Source organism: Lithobates pipiens, unplaced genomic scaffold (genome assembly GCF_037356315.1).
Source record: "Lithobates pipiens isolate NorthernLeopardFrog02 unplaced genomic scaffold, aLitPip1_a1.2 Scaffold_19, whole genome shotgun sequence".
Lineage (NCBI taxonomy): Eukaryota > Metazoa > Chordata > Amphibia > Anura > Ranidae > Lithobates > Lithobates pipiens.
This window is the reverse complement of record NW_027507764.1, coordinates 372,333,505-372,348,881: the sequence shown is the minus strand read 5'-3', so window position 1 is coordinate 372,348,881 and position 15,377 is coordinate 372,333,505. Positions and strand designations below refer to the sequence as shown.

The window sequence follows — 15,377 nt, the reverse complement described above, 5'->3', positions numbered from 1 at the left end:
AAGTATTCGGCCCCCTTGAACTTTTCCACCTTTTGCCACATTTCAGGCTTCAAACGTAAAGATATAAAAATTTTATTTATTGTGAAGAATCACCAACAAGTGGGACACAATTGTGAAGTGGAATGAAATCTATTGGATTTTTGAAACTTTTTTAACTAATAAAAAAAAGAAAAGTGGGGAGTGCAAAATTATTCGGCCCCCTTGTGTTAATACTTTGTAGAGCCACATTTTGCTGCGATTACAGCTGCAAGTCGCTTGGGGTATGTCTCTATCAGTTTTGCACATCGAGAGACTGAAATTCTTGCCCATTCTTCCTTGCAAAACAGCTCGAGCTCAGTGAGGTTGGATGGAGAGCGTTTGTGAACAGCAGTTTTCCACAGATTCTCGATTGGATTCAGGTCTGGACTTTGACTTGGCCATTCTAACACCTGGATACGTTTATTTGTGAACTATTCCTTTGTAGATTTTGCTGTATGTTTGGGATCATTGTCTTGTTGGAAGATAAATCTCCGTCCCAGTTTCAGGTCTTTTGCAGACTCCAACAGGTTTTCATCCAGAATGGTCCTGTATTTGGCTGCATCCATCTTCCCTTCAATTTTAACCATCGTCCCTGTCCCTGCTGAAGAAAAGCAGGCCCAAACCATGATGCTGCCACCACCATGTTTGACAGTGGGGATGGTGTGTTGAGGGTGATGAGCTGTGTTGCTTTTACGCCAAACATATCGTTTTGCATTGTGGGCAAAAAGTTCGATTTTGGTTTCATCTGACCAGAGCACCTTCTTCCACATGTTTGGTGTGTCTCCCAGGTGGCTTGTGGCAAACTTTAGACAAGACTTTTTATGGATATCTTTGAGAAATGGCTTTCTTCTTGCCACTCTTCCATAAAGGCCAGATTTGTGTAGTGTACGACTGATTGTTGTCCTATGGACAGACTCTCCCACCTCAGCTGTAGTTCTCTGCAGTTCATCCAGAGTGATCATTGGCCTCTTGGCTGCATCTCTGATTAGTCTTCTCCTTGTCTGAGCTTAAAGTTTAGAGGGACGGCCAGGTCTTGGTAGATTTGCAGTGGTCTGATACTCCTACCATTTCAAAATGATCGCTTGCACAGTGCTCCTTGGGATGTTTAAAGCTTGGGAAATCTTTTTGTATCCAAATCCGGCTTTAAACTTCTCCACAACAGTATTACGGACCTGCCTGGTATGTTCCTTGGTCTTCATGATGCTCTCTGCGCTTTCAACAGAACCCTGAGACTATCACAGAGCAGGTGCATTTATACAGAGACTTGATTACACACAGGTGGATTCAATTTATCACCATCAGTCATTTAGGACAACATTGGATCATTCAGAGATCCTCGCTGAACTTCTGGAGTGAGTTTGCTGCACTGGAAGTAAAGGGGCCGAATAATTTTGCACGCACCACTTTTCAGTTTTTTATTTGCTAAAAAAGTTTAAATTATCCAATAGATTTCGTTCCACTTCACAATTGTGTCCCACTTGTTGGTGATTCTTCACAAAAAAGAAAAATTTTATATCTTTATGTTTGAAGCCTGAAATGTGGCAAAAGGTTGAAAAGTTCAAGGGGGCCAAATACTTTCGCAAGGCACTGTATATATCTGCACCATATCGGATGGAGGGCTGACCTGACGATCTGGAGATCTGAACGCTTCTGATCGTTTTATGCTGTTTTCAGCTGCCGATGAGGTAAGAGTTCTGCAAGCTCATTATTTAAGGAAGATTTCATGAGAAGCACTTTGCAAGAAGCACTTTACAAGAAGCACTTTACAAGAAGTTGTTTATTTTTATTTATTTTTTTATTTTGATTCGACATATGAACTGCAATTGCATTGCATATCTCAAATTTTTGTTTGAACTATACACAATATTTTTCTTCTTTTTTTGATTGATTACATTTTATTTCATATTTTGAACCTTTGTCACATTTATTTACTTGGATTATTCATCATCACGTGATTTACTTATTCATTATTTACTGTCATTCACTGGTATTGTTGTTAGTGATCATCACATAATTTTGAGGTTGCGCTCATCACCATTTACCTATTACATTTCAGTGCACTTGTACACTTTAGATTGAGCTGCGCTCTCAGTTTGTATTTATTTATATCTTTTATTAATTTTAGATTTTAGGTTCACTTTAGTTATCTACACTAGGTAAGTGCTAGAGATTCACTACATCACACTTGTTTAAATACGTAAGCACGTGTTTTCAAAATATTATATAGATTGTTTTACAGTTCTTTCTAAAGCCCTATTAACACTTGTGCGATTTGTCCTGTGACTTGGGACTGCAAATTTGCATGACAAGTCATACCCCATAATTTCTAATGGGTACCGTTCATATCTGTGCGACTTCAAAGTAGTCCCTGCACTACTTTGGTACAACTTTGATGCGACTTGAGGTCCATAGACCTCAAGATTACACAGGCATTACCTCAAGTCGCTTCAAAGTCGTGCGACTTTCAGGTTGTACAAGTGTGAAAGGGGCCTAATAAATGTGGGAGGCAACTTTTTTACTTTTGCTATTTTTAAATGACAGATCTAACAATTTTAAACATTGTTATAAAAAATAAACAGAATGGTTTATATATTTTTGCATATGCATTTTTGTTTCAACCTACATAAGAAAAGATGGTTAAATATATTATTTAATAATATTAATTCTAATATAATATTAGAATACAGTGTGCGAGAAAATAACAATAAATGCAAAGTAATAACCAGAATTCAGCCCTGAACCCAGATTGGTGCAAGATTCTATATAACTACTTGGATATGGCACTTTGCAAATTGCTCTTTCATATGGATAAGCCTTGGTTGCTAATTGTCGGTTTAGCACTATGCATTTGTTGCAAAGGATTATATTTAATGTTGATTGAGAGAGTTTCATTCCACTTGAACTCTTTTTAATGTGTCATTAATCCCAAAATTTTTCCCTTGGAATTTTATATTTATAATGTCCATTATCTATGTGTTTTAGCTTTTTCTTTTCTCACCTTATATATCAGTGATTCTCAACCAGGGTTCTGTGGAGCCCTAGGGTTCCACCAGAGGTTACTAGGGGTTCCTTCAGCATTGGACCATTTCAGCCTCTTAGATAAGTTCCCACCGACACCATTGATCTTTTTAGCTATCTGTAAGGAGGTAATTCTTCCCAATGACCACAGGTATAAGGATCATTCTTCCCACTGACCATCACACTAATATAATGTATGATGAGTTGTAGATTTGTAATTGTTAGCAGGGGTTCCCCCCGAGACTGGAGAACTATTTCAAGGGTTCCTATGAGTTGAAAAGGTTGAGAAAGGCTGTTATATATATTTAGATAAATACCTGGTTGATCCTGTTTCTAATGGCATCCCTTTTCTTAGACCCCTTTCACACTGGGGAGGCTGGTCTGTTAGCGCTAAAGCCGTATATCGTTGTTTTAGCGGCGCTTTTCGGCTACTAGCGGGGTGCTTTTAACGCCCTCGAGCGGCTGACGAAAGGGTTAAAACGTCTGTTTTGCAGAGCTTCCAAAGCACTTTTCAGCCGCTTCGGAAGTGCTGCCCATTCATTTCAATGGGTATACAGCACTGCCACACCGCCCCAAAGATGCTGCTTGCAGGACCTTTTTTCCCGTCCCACAAGCACACTGCCCCAGTGTGAAAGCTTTCACACTGGGGAGGCATGAGAGGTGCTTTTCAGGCGCTTTATATGGGCTATTTTTAGTGATAAAATGCCTGAAAAGTGCCTCAGTGTGAAAGGGGTCTAAGACCCCTTTTCAGAAGCTTTTCAGGCACTTACACACTAAAAACCATGCCTGAAAAGCTCACGCAAACCTATTTCCATTAAAATTAAGGAATGCTTTCAAACTGTGGCAGTGGGCTGTGGCAGGATGGTGAAAAAATGCCGCTCTCCATTGAAATGAATGGAAAGCTCTTTAAAAGTGCCTGAAAAGCTCTTCAAAAGTGCTCAAATGTTTTTCTGGCAGTTTAGAAGCGCCTCAGTGTGAAAGGGGCCTAAGTGTCAACACAATACTGACACCACTCACAAACACGCATGCACCACAATATCTCCTGTTGCTTCAATGCCTCTGGCTTGTTTGCTCTTTTTGTCTGTTTGATCTTCCCCATGTGATTATAGCAAGGTCTTTTGTCTCTTTTGGTCTAATGAGAACCTCCAAGCACAAATATAGCTGTGGCGACAGCTTCCCTTCTACCTCCAACCACTGACAGGTTCTCCGACTGGTAGAACCGTCACTTCTGGTTGGACTGCAAGCCGCAATCCCAACCCTGCGCTGCTCTCTCACTTATGGATAGGCCCACACACAGCCTAGCAGGAGGATGCACCCGGGATAGGCCCAATCTCCGGCACAGCAGTCCAGGTCATATGACACATGTCCACCCAGACAGCTGTCCAGGTGGCACAGAACACAGATTACCTGACCTCACCCGAGGTGCTCCAAGCAGACCAAGGGATTCAAGAAAACCCCTGCCCATTGGCTGGGACACCCACATACCCATAACCTGACCTTGGGTTGCCCTTCTCATATCTAGTACCACCAAGTGCCCGGCTACCTAGTGGTAGAAGAGAAATGTGCAACAAGGCCAAGCTTAGGGAGAAATCAATAGATCCCTATCAATCGACCAAGAAAACTAGTCTTGGCAAGTAGATTTGTGAGGAGCTCCCTGACTAAACTCCAGGGTGCTACATGATGTTTTACATCAGCGGGGAGGTGTTTCCAAAGCCAGGGCTACAGGATAATAATCATGATTGCGAGGGGATCTGCCTGGTTACTGGTCTCCGTTTTTACATAAAACACAAAAAGAGGAGCTCCAAGCTCCTTCTGAAAAAATTAAGTCAGCAGCTACAAATACTGTAGCTGTTGGCCTTTAATATAAGGACACTTGCCTTGCCTTGGGGCTTCACAGCCTGTTTCCTACTATGTATGTGCAAGTCACGCTGCACCTTGTGAGTGGTCCTGTAGTCTTCTGGGCCCTGTGATGTGTCCCAGAAGACTGCGGGGGAAGGAGGGGGTGAACTTCTGGCTCAGTTCTGCATGAATCTGAGCCAGAAGTGGAAGCGGGTACCTGTCAAAATTAGGTACCCACTTCCCCTCCCACCCTAAATAGTGGCAAGTGTGGCAGTGGAGGGTGAAAACAAGCAGAGCTTCCCCTTTTGGGCGGACCTCTGCTTTAAAGTGGAGCTCCACCCAAAAGTGGAAGCTCTGCTTGTTTGCCTCCTACCCCCCCCCCCCCCCCCCCCCCCCGCTGCCACATTTGGCACCTTTCAGGGGAGAGGGGAGAGCAGGTACCTAATTTTGACAGGTTCCCACTTCTAGCTGATCTTGCCGCGGCAAGGTCAGCGGGAAGTTCGTCCCCCTCCTCCTTCCCCTGCCGCGCCATTCACAAAGCAGCTGGATTGGTGGACAGGCAAGTGTCCTAATATTAAAAGTGAACAGCTACAGTATTTGACTTTTTTTTTGAGAGCTCCGTTTTAAGGACGAGGCACAGAATGCTTTTGCCAACAGCTTCCACAGGAAGTCTCTCAGCTATTGTATTGCAGTGTACACACGTTACAGGTTGTGTCTGAGGTCTCCAGCTAGCTCCGCCCACTGATCACACATTGAGGAGCTAGTGAAACAAAATCACGTGACTACAGTGTAAAAGACATCAAAAAGGCACTTAAACATTTTTTTTAAACAGCAAGACAGACATCCAGCTATAATGCTACATAGGCATGATATAAAGCGTGAATGGCGGAAGTGGGTTTAATATCACTTTAATCCTTATGCTTCTAGCATTAGTAAATAGATAAGGTGGCATGTTCTAGTTTCTTGTTTTAACCCTTTTTGAGATCTGGATCTCAAATTTTCTGACAAGAAAAATCCGGTCTCAGAAATTCTGTGTGTACACAATTCCGATGCACAATGTTCCACACATGCTCGGAATCAAGCAGAAGATTGAACTTCATTTTTCTTGGCTCATTGTACATGTTGTACGTCACAGTGTTCTTGCCGATTGGAATTTGTGTTGCCGACAAGATTAGTGTGACCGTGTGTATGCAAGACAAGTTTGAGCCAACATCCTTCGGAAAAAAAACATGGATTCTGTTGTCAGAATGTTTGAGCATGTGTACTGGACATAAGGCTTGGAGAGCAGTCTAGCAATTATCACACACTACTGGGATTCCTGCAGCTATCCTACAAGCTAGAACCCCAGTATTAATCACTCTTCCCACACACCCACACACCCACACACCAGACACACAACAAACAATAGTCTGCCACCACCCAACAGTTTGTCCGCAGACAGGTCTGCTGGGCCACCACACACACACACAGATCTCCATCTGGCAGATCTGTTAGCTTACAATCTACCAGCATGCAGTGCAATTGCATACCAACTGGCACGTAACTTAGACCAAGCACTTAGGCACTAAAATGCAACAAAACTTTCCAGAGATATGAGCCCTAGCTTAGCACACCTATTCATTTTATAATTTAATATCCAGAGAGTGGGCAGTGCATAAAATATCTACTAAGAAAAAGGAGTTACAAAAAAGACAAATGCACACAATTGCCAATTTGCTATGAAAATAAAAAGGGATACAAACAGAAATTAACTTTACTGAAGCTTATCCTTGACTAGGGTAGCTAAGAGCTGACCTTGCAATATTACTTTACTACTAACACCTTACCATACCTTTACCTTAACTTATATAACCACGCAACACATTAGGTGGAGTAAATGGCCGAACATGGCCTTTTATTAACAAACCAACTTTATTCACAATTACACAATATAATAAACCCACCTAAACTTTACTAGCCATATTTAAAATGTAAAGATTTTGAGATCCTTGACGGTACCAATCTATCTAATACTCCCTTTTATTGTGTCCGAGGTACCATCTAGCTGAGTTATCACCCCAGCCGCTACTTATATAGGCTCGGAGCCTAAACCCAGCTGACCTCAGCCACCCAGGGTCCTTAACCACTTGTTTACTGGGCACTTAAACCCCCCTCAGTCCCAGACCAATTTTCAGCTTTCAGTGCTGATGCACTTTGAATGACAATTGCGCGGGCATACAACACTGTACCCAAATGAAATTTTTATCATTTTTTTCCCACAAATAGAGCTTTCTTTTGGTGGTATTTAGTTACAGCTCGGAGTTTTATTTTTTGCTAAACAAACAAAAAAAGATGCAAAAAATAAATAAAAATCATGTTTAATAGTTTGTTATAAAATTTTGCAAACGGGTCATTTTTCTCCTTCATTGAAGTGCGCTGATTAGGCGGCACTGATAGGCTGCACTGGTGGGCACTGATGGGCTGCATTGGTGGGCACTGATAGGCTGCACTGGTGGGCACTGATAGGCATAGTTAAGGCGGCACTAATAGGCACAGATAAGGCGGCACCGATGGGCACAGATAAGGCGGCACTGATGGGCAAAGATGGGCACGGATGGGTGGCACGGATGGGTGGCACGGATGGGTGGCACGGATGGGCACTGATAGGTACCACTGATAGATGGGACTGATGGGCACTGATAGGTGGCACTGATAGGTGGCTCTGATAGGTGGCACTGCTGGGCACTGATGGGCGGCACTGCTGGGCACTGGTAGATGACACTGATGGGCACGGATAAGTGGCACTGGGGTGCAGCACCTTTGAGGCAGATTGTGGGCACTGCTGGGTGGCACTGTGGGTGGCACTGTGGGTGGCACTGTGGGCACTGCTGGGTGGCACTGTGGGCACTGCTGGATGGCACTGTGGGCACTGCTGGGTGGCACTTACTTTTAAAACATTTGGCACTGCAGGGGGCAGGTGGGCACTGGCAGGGGGCAGGTGGGCACTAGCAGGGCTGGCTGTGATCGGGACTGATGTCCCGATCACGGCCGCCGGTGATCGGCTTTTTTTTTTTCTCCTCGCGCTGTCAGCGCGAGGAGGAATAGCCGATTACCGGCTCCGTTATATCACATGATCAGCTGTCGTTGGCTGACAGCTGATCACGTGATAAGGGGTCGGGATCGACCCCTTGCACGGATCGGTGATCAGGCGAGTCTCATGGACTCGCCGATCACAGAGCGCGCCGCGCGCGCCCCATAGGCAAAGGAGATCCGCGCTGTAGCCGTCATTTGGCTATAGCGCGGATCTCAAGTGGTTAAGCTACCCGGTCACTAGCCAGTGAACCGTTCCCACTCGAGGATACCATACCTGAGATGGTTCCCCACCGCTTACCCAAATGCACCAAATTCTACCACCGCCAAGGACCCCAAAATGCCAACGCGCCACAGGTGTAACACCTTATACCTGCGCGCCCCCGCCACACCCGAAAAGCCCTCTGCACTCCATCCTCCAATCCTAGAAACCACATGTCTGTGCCGACTGCATTGAGGTGAACACCATCATCTCTGAGGAACCGCCATGTCTCTGACTCCAAGTCCAAGTGCCTTATCACCAATCCACCATTCCGGACAAAAAAACCTTCCCACCTTCTTATTCACCTGAACTCGGGCTTTGTTGATCTTCTCCACGGACCTGGCCCCCCAAAACACAGTACGTGCCGCGATCTCGGACCAAACAAAAATGGTGCCTGGAAAGTCACAACGAAGCCGGAGAAAATCAAAACGAATGTTCCTTATCAATTCCCTAGAAAGTCTGATACCCAGATCATTGCCCCCTGCATGTATCACCAGAATATCTGGGGCCCTATCCCAGTGATCAAAACTGTGAATTTCGGGAACCACTCTAATCCAGAACATGCCCCGCACCCCAATCCAGCATACACTGCCCACTTCCTTGGGTAAACCCAACTGCCTGGCTGCGGGCCTGCCTGGCTTCCGCCCGCTTTGCACCCCAGTAAGCGAAAGGAATGCCCCAGGATCCACACTAGGCATCTCCGACCTGTAAATAAATAAAGAAAAAACACAGTGCCACCCACCACCTGTGCCATAACATATAACATAACAAGAACACATGAAAACAACCTAGACGATGAAAAGTAGCAGAACATATAACACTAGCAAAACAGAAAGGAAAAGAAACAACCTCCAAGGCCCTAAAGCAAATGAGGCCTAACGTATAGCCTACACCGGTCTGATTCCCACCTGCTTTTTTTGACCACCCAGTCGCCAAGCCCCCATCGAGACGCCTCAGTTGTGGCACCTATCCGAAAAGAATGAGATCTGTACTGTCTCGGATCCATACCTGCTGCTTCCAGACATTTGCGGAAGACCGCTATGGTAATCACGATAAATATGATCCATCCACATGCATCAGTAATGGTCCCTTGATATTCGCTCCTTAAGCCCCGTACACACGAGAGGACTTATGTCCGACAGACTTCCAAAGGAGTTCCGCCGGAGTTCCGACGGAGTTCTGACAGACTTTTCGGCCGAACGGACTTGGCCACACACGATCACACTAAACTCCGACGGATTCGAACGTGATGACGTACGACCCGACTCGAATAAGGAAGTTCATAGCCAGTAGCCAATAGCTGCCCTAGCGTCGGTTTTAGTCCGTCGGAGTAGCATACACACGAGCGGATTTTTCGAAGGGGACCGGGTCCGGCGGAGTTCCGTCGGGAAAATTTGAAGCATGCTTCATTTCTAAAGTCCGTCAGACTTTTGCGAAGCTAAAGTCCGTTGCAGCCCACACACGATCGGATAGTCTGACGGACTCGGTCTGACGGACTTTGGATGTTGAAAAGTCCGCTCGTGTGTACGGGGCTTTTCTCTGACCAGTCAAAACAAGGCCTCAACTGGGCAAAGCCCAGCCAAACTTCCCCGGAATAAGCCTAAACTCACCTCTTTACCTTCCTGATCCGTTTTGGACTTACGTATCCTAATCCTCACTGAATTCCCAGAGAACACCACATCCTCCTCCAAACCCCCCCCCCCCCCAGTAATGTGTTTAGAAGGACTGACCAATTCCCCTATGTGTAAGGCTCCGAAGAATGCCGAAAGGAATGCTGCCTGAAACAATATTTGTTCGTATACCACCGAACACACAATTTTTCCAAAATAAGCCTCAAAGTGACGACCGAAATAGGGCGCCGGAGATCCCTAGATCTGCAACCCCAGCGATAACCCTTCATCACCTGCCGAACCACAAAGGATTTTGTGAAATCCTTACCACCCTTCATCTTAAACCAAAAAGGCCAGCCCTGACAACTTATGGTCCACTGCTGACGCCCATTTAATGAAACTTTTCACAATGAAATAAAGAACCAGTGACAACCCATCCACCCCAGGCTCAAGCCCCTCTACCTCTGCCAGCAATGAATTCCATTCCGTCCATGCACCAGCATATGCTCCCCAAGTCGCTGCACTCAACGATTCCCAAATAATCCTGCAGCGACTCCGATGCAATCACCCACAACCGCGGAGGACAATGCGTTCCATGCGGCTCCCCTTCCGGTGCCAAGATGCGAAACTCCGTCCACTGCGAATGAGACAAGGCATCCGTGATTTTATTACAAACACTTGGAATGTGAACAGCATAGACAAAAACGTTCAGACGAAGGCATAGAAAAACCAAATGGCACAACAAGTACACCACCGGTGGAGAGGAGGCCGAGAGGTTGTTAATGGCCATTAATGACCATTACCACCCCTATGTTATCATCAGGTTTGTTCCAAAACACGTCCCCCCATATTTCCACCGCCAACACAATTGGAAACAATTCCAAGAGTGCAAGGTTCCTCAACCAACCAGCCTCCCTCGAAGTTTCAGGCCAACCCCAGTGCTCCACTTACCTTGAAAGAATGCTCCATAACCTCCTGACCCAGCCGCATCTGTAAACAAAACCATATCCACATTGCTTACAGGGCCCCACATTCACAGGGATCTCCCATTGTAAGTAGCCAAAAATTCATCCCAAATCCCAAGGTCTGCCCTGTGAGCATGGGTCAGGCGAATTAAATGCCACTGGTTGCTTACACTCGCCATGGGCAAAGAAAGCTGTCGGCAAAAATTCTGCCCATTGGAATTATCCTGCAGGCAAAATTTAATTTTCCCAGCAGGGACTGCAACTCCTTAACCCGTACCTTGTGCCTGACCCCAACGTCCCTCACTTCCTGGCACAAAGCCACCAGTTTACCCTCCGACAAATGGCACTCCATGACTAAAGAATCTATTGTTATGCCCAAAAAAGACTAACGCGAAACGCTGCTTCCACATCCGCTTTGGCCAATAGTGAGCCCCGGCCATACCTGCACACCTGTGTCACCGCAACGTCAAACGATGTATAGTTGACCGCACTGTCCTGCGGGTCAATACCATCATTGACTGATGCCCCTTTTGGGTGGGAAAGATGATGAATAAAACGGTACTTGCCAGGTTCCTTTTTGGGAACCACCCCTAGTGGAGAAACCACTAACCCTGGGAACGGAGAGAAGGAAAATGGACCACTCATCCTACCCAGTAAAAGTTCTTTCGCAAGTTTTTTCATCCCCACCTCCGGGAACAGCCGAGCCAACAGTAAATTGGCAGACAATGGAGGAACCCCGTTAAAGAACATGGAATGCGAAAACCCACCATAAACCCTTCACCAAGTAGTCGTGCTGCCTCCCGATCTGGGTATCAATTTAGGAAAGGAAACATTTTTCCCACCTTCACCGGAGTCCTCCCTTTTTCCAGACGCATACCCAGCCCTATTCTTTCCTGCCTTGAAACATCGGGTGAAGGCATGTCCGCCTCCACACCCGGAGCACTTGTGCTTGAAATGACAGGACCCGCAGAATCGGCAAGAGCTGTCGTTAAATTGCCAGGAAATCCCTTTTTTTCTGGTGGCCGACAAGCCTGAGGTGGAGGCACCGGCCAGCCACCCCTGGAAAAAACTGGCTCCTGTTCCTGGCCGGGGTCATCAATTTCATCCAGAGCCCAATATCCTTATGATCCCATCAAATCGCAGATCTAACCGCCTTCCTCTGCCTGAACTGTTCGTCATAGCGAAGCCACGCCATGCCGCCATGAACCCTATACGCCTCCCCAATTGCATCCAAATAACAAAACAAGGCTGAGCAGCACTCCGGCTCCTTCTCCCCAATCACACTAGCCAAGATTGCAAATGCTTGCAACCAATTGGTAAACGTGTGAGGAATAAGATGATATCTACGCTTCTCCTCATGTTCCTTTTTACACTCTTCTGGTTTCACCTGATCCAAATTAAACTTTTCAAGAGGGAGCAAAGAAAATATTTCTACATACTCCCCTTTCCAAAAATTTTCCCACACCTCAGGCTTGAGGTGTGCACCCAGGGGCCCTTTGAAGCAGACATATACTTCACATTTAGCCGCGTCTCCTAGCCGCACCCAATCCACCTCCTTATTTTCTTTTGGCTTCTCCACTGCGTCCTTATCACTAGCCCCTTGCGGCACTTCCGACCCCACAAACGTTGAGCAAACAGACGTTCCATGCGCTGGCTCCACCGATGTCCCTGCAGTGTCCCTCGGCGTCTCAACAGCCCCCCGAACCCTCTCTCTACCCAACCTTTGTAATAGCTCCTTCAATTCAACTAGCACTTCCCTAGTGAGCACCTCAGCCCCCTGGGCCCTAGACCCATCCCTATGAGCCTGACTCTGGGCCCCCACCCCAGACCGAACAGAGGAAGAAAGAAAAGGCAGTAAGGCAGGTGTACACTCACCAGGCTGCGTGGGGCCCAGAACCCCCCAGCCACAGGATCGGCTTCCCCAGCGATGTCCCCGTTGTCCTCCTCCAGGTCCCCTTCTTCTGTGCTGCTGCCTTCCACATCTGTTCTTGCCGTTGGCATTGCAGGAACCAACTGTTCCCGCCCAGCTGTTCATCCTCTCTCACCATCAGCCACAGGAGAGCTCCGGTCTGCTGACCGTCTCTCCGTCCTTCTCCTCTCTGATCTCCTACCGCTCACCACATCCTCCGTGAGCACCCCAGCCTGACCTGAACTCCCAGTCGCCACCTGTTACCCAGAAGTGGCTGCCGCCATCTTGACTCCTTTGCGGGCAGACGTGCCCTTCTTCCCTTGCTGCTCCTCCATCCTCTGTGTGGGGCCACGCCACGAGACAGACCATTGCCCGCTGCTCTCACTCTCCCCCCGCAGGGCTGGCGTGCTGGCTGAAGCCTTGCCAGCCACGCCAGCCGCATTTGAAGATGGTGCTGGCGTGACTCGCCGTGGAGTTCCCATCTCCCGCAGGCTCTGCCTATGTCGGGGATTCCTTCCAGGCGTTCCCCCATCTAAAGCAGGCCTGTGCTTAGCGGGAGGCCTGAAGAGTCCAATTGCGGGCTCCCAAAGTGGCGCTGAGCCTGAGGGGTCCTCTCTGAGCTGAAGCGCTCAGGAGGCTTAAACCTCCTAGCACACTGTGGTGCAAGTCCCAGATGGGGGAGCTCTGCTGGACCCCTTGCAAAGATGCCATGACCTGGCTCTGAATCCACTCTGCTCCGTGGATGCCAGCCGCGACCATAAGCTGCACTAACAAATTCTGCAAATCCACCATAGTATTTTTAGGACTCAAACTATGCTAAGCTCTCCTCTCCTATGTTCTCTACAGTTCTCCTAACACTGTTACAGTCCCACCCTCTTATCCACTTTTATCAACTTCTCAAGCTCCCCCTATGCACCAAATATTAATCAATAATACTACACCCTTCTAACTATTTCATACCCCACCCTTAACCCTATAATTGCTGGCTTGCCTTAACACCCTGTCATGTCCCCCCTCCGCTGATTACGTTCCTGCTCAGCCGCTGGCTTTTCTTTAGTAGAAGCATACCAGAAACCATGTGGGGACTCCCCAGATTTGAACTGGCTTTGTGGAAGAACAATGTCCATATCTCTGTGATGGGTGCGGATCGCTGTGTCAGGAATAAGATTTCAGACACCAGTCCAGTCGCGATAGTACCAATCACTGCCTGCCTGCCGCAATCAAGCACCGCATAGCGGTTTTGTGTGTTTCTCTAGGATTTTACACATGCTACAAATACAGAGTTACATGTACTTGTACCCCAACATGTGTACGATTGCAAGGAATTATTTTCATCTCTCTGCCGCTAATATTTCAGCTTTTATGAGAGATAAAATAGGTTCCTTTGATCTGTTGATACCAATCAAAGTTGGGAGACTGTTTGGGGCTTCTCAATGCCCCCTGCAGATCCTTGTAGACGGAATGACTAGGCCTCTCCTTTCAGGCTTTGGGAAGGTGACAATCTATGTTTACTATGCAGCCCCGGACTGGCCATAGAACAGACCTGGGCATTTATCCGGTGGGCCGGGGGCCGCCCACTCCGTGGCATGTTGATGATCAAGCCGTGCAGCGGAAGGTAAGCTGCGGCTGCAGCCCAGACAGGGTTAACACAGACTGCCACTATGCGGCTATGCCTATGTCTTCTCCGGCGGAACTACCGGTTGCATGGGCTGAGCTGTGTCTCTCTCACACACAGCTCAGCCTCAGAGCTGATGCTGACCATTCCACTCTCCGCTCCTACTAACCACTCCTCCTCTTCCAGCTGTGGCTGTCCACACGGTGGGGTAAGGGGGGAGAGCTGCTGGCAGCTGTCAGGATGTTTCCCCCACTCGCTCCCCCTTCTCATGTCGGCATGCACGAGAGAAGAGAACGCTTCCTGCCTGTCCTTCTTTCTTCCCCATTGGCCACAGCGGAGGGCCAATCAAATTAAACTTGAGGGGCATCATGGGAAATGTAGTCCCAGAGATTGGTGGCCCAGTTGTTCTCAGTAGGGAGGTGGCTACGGTTCCCAGCATTCACTCTGCTGGGGGGAAAAGAGAAAACCCGGAAACAAGCTGAGGAGTGCTACACTGTAGCAGCTACTACAGGAGACATGGAAAAACAGAGAGAGGACTGTGCTAGAGAAACTAATAGCCCCAGCACCACCAGATAGATCCATGCTGTACCCGCACCACCAGAGAAAGAGCCAAGCTGTACCCACACCAACAGAGAGAGCCACACTGTACCCGCACCACCAGAGAGAGAACCACGCTGTACCGCACCACCAGAGAGAGAGAGTCACACTTTACCCGCACCACCAGAGAGAGAGCCACGCTGTACCCACACCACCAAAGAGAGCCATGCTGTACCCACACCACCAGAGAGAGCCACGATGTACCTGCATTACCAGAGAGAGCAGGTCAGTGTCACTGGGCAGTGTGGGCACAGTAGGAGACAGACTGTACTAGCATTGTATGGCCACAGTAGGACTGGGACACTGTAATATGAAGGGGACTGCACTGTAAAGGGGCACTGTAATCATTGCAGTGCCCCCTTTACAGTGCAGTCCGCTTTATACCACAGTGTCCCTACAGTGTGAAGGACCGACACCAGCCACCCCCGCAAATGTCTACATACATCCCCTCCCCGGCTGCTCAGTCTAAAATGCC

At 47.6% G+C, this 15,377-nt stretch overlaps 1 protein-coding gene across 3 annotated transcripts in view; it reads left to right on the top strand.

Moving 5' to 3' along the window:
• The window catches only part of LOC143996967 (cytidine monophosphate-N-acetylneuraminic acid hydroxylase-like), a 399,676-nt gene that overhangs the window by 115,986 nt on the left and 268,313 nt on the right, over positions 1-15,377 (top strand). The gene's annotated exons all lie outside the window — the stretch shown is intronic.